Raw genomic sequence first — 2,377 nt, forward strand, 5'->3', positions numbered from 1 at the left:
GACCTCATGAGAGTCCCTAGGGCTCATTGACTCGGATGAGATAGGATGGCACCCAAGTCAGGTTTACTGTTGAATGAAGCACATTAATAGTTGTCGGTAGCCAGATGGCCTCTGAGCCCCTGTGTGTTTGTACCTGTGACAATGGACCCGGCTCAGTCGACAGTATGGATTTCACTATTGTCCCCTAGGCCAGCCCAAGGAGTTAAATTGAGGTACCCCAACATTTATAGAAGAGAGAAACAATCTGATACACACCCTAGAATCATTGTACTCGTTAACGACACATTTTGTACCTCCCCTTGTACTTTCCTCCCCAAGCATTCAGCACCCATCATTCTGCTTTCACTCCTGGGCTGTGTCCACACTCGCAGCTTCGTGCACAAGAACATCTTGCATAAGGGTTCTTGTGCAAGAAGTCTTGTGCAAGAAAATGTCCACACTGCCATGTGCGTGCCGTGCTTTCGCGCAAGAGCTCCCATGGCAGTGTGGATGATCTCTTGTGCAAGAAAGCTCCGACGGCCATTTTAACCAGAGGGCTTTCTTGCGCAAGAAATCCCTGCCAAGCGTACACACTGCCCTCTTGTGCAAGAGCTCCTGCACAAGAGGGCTTACACCTGTTAAAAAAGAGCATAGCTCTTGTGCAAGAAGCCCTCTCTTACCGCCGTACTGTAAATTTCCTTCTGCAAGAGCGGGCAGGCAGTGTGGATGCTCTGCGGATTCTTGCGCAAGAACAGCCATACTTGTGCAAGGAGCCGAGAGTGTAGACATAGCCCCTGAGCTACGTCTAGACTGGCATGATTTTCCGCAAATGCTTTTAACAGAAAAGTTTTCCGTTAAAAGCATTTTTGGAAAAGAGCATCTAGATTGGCACGGACGCTTTTCCGCAAAAGCACTTTTTGTGGAAAAGCGTCCAGGGCCAATCTAGATGCACTTTTCCTCAAAAAAGCCCCGATTGCCATTTTTGCGATCGGGGCTTTTTTGCAGAAAACAAATCTCAGCTGTCTACACTGGCTCTTTTGTGCAAAAGTTTTGTGCAAAAGGGACTTTTGCCTGAATGGGAGCAGCATAGTATTTCCGCAAAAAGCACTGATTTCTTACAGTAGGACGTCAGTGCTTTTGCGGAAATTCCAGCGGCCATTATAGACAGCTGGCAAGTTTTTCTGGAAAAGTGGCTGATTTTCCGGAAAAACTGGCCAGTCTAGACACAGCCCTGGTGTTTTTAAACTGTTTTATCAAGTACTAAGTTGGGGTGTCCTTGTACCATGCTGGGGGGGATGTATTTACATATTTCATGTGCTTTTTAGCAGAGCCAACAGTTCTAGTGTGAGAGACACTGACTTGCAGGAAAACATCGGCTTTTGCCACAGCCTATCTATTACTCATGGGCTACATCTACATTGGCCTCTTTTCCGAAAGGGGCATGCTAATTTGACAGTTCATAATAGTACTTTCAGGTAGGAATAAGAGATCGTCCGGAAAAGGGCTTTTTTCCGGAGGATCGGGCCAGTCTAGACGCTCTTTTCCGGCTTTTCTACAAGCCGGAAAAAAGCGGCTGACATCTTTATTTAAATCCCACGGGGGATATTTAAATCCCCCGTGGATTTCCCTATTACGAACTGTCAAATTACCATGCCCCTTTCGGAAAAGGGGCCAATGTAGACGTAGCCATAGTATAACTCTTGCTCACTTTGGTTCAAGCACCAGGCCCATGCTTCAGGCTCTTTCTTTCTCCTACACACACGATTGGTCTATTGGTATAGAAGAGCCAAACTTGCTCAGGAAGGGTAGGCAGGGAAATGGGAGGAGATGTTGCTTTCTATTTTGAAGATGCTTATACTGGGACTGAGGTTGAGATGGACATAAGAGACAGACTTCCTGAGAGTCTCTGGGTTAGGTTAAAAGGGGTACGAAGCAATGGAGATGTCATGCTGGGGGTCTACTGCAGACAGAAGTAGATGAGGCTTTAAAAAAAACTAACAAAATCATCCAAAGCACAGGACTAGGTGGTGATGGGGGTTATGTCCCACGCACTCCAGCCCTTGCCTGGTGGGCTGCCAGCTCCAATACCAGAAATAATACCCAGTGTCATAGAGACTCTAGAGACAGTGCAAGTCAGGACAAGGGTCTCTCCAAGCTTCACCACGTCTGGGCTGGACTGGACCAGCTGCACCTGAGAGAGGACACGTGGGGACAGGGAAAGAAAGTGAGGGATGATTTAGCCATTGACAGTCTCTCTGTGGACCTGGTCCCTGGACACTCCCAGGAGAGGACAGTGAGCAGGAAACAAACACACACACACACACACACACACACACACACACACACACACACACACACACACACACACACACACAGTCACTGCAGAGCAGCACCAGAC

This window comes from Pelodiscus sinensis, chromosome 30 (assembly GCF_049634645.1).
Source record: "Pelodiscus sinensis isolate JC-2024 chromosome 30, ASM4963464v1, whole genome shotgun sequence".
NCBI lineage: Eukaryota > Metazoa > Chordata > Testudines > Trionychidae > Pelodiscus > Pelodiscus sinensis.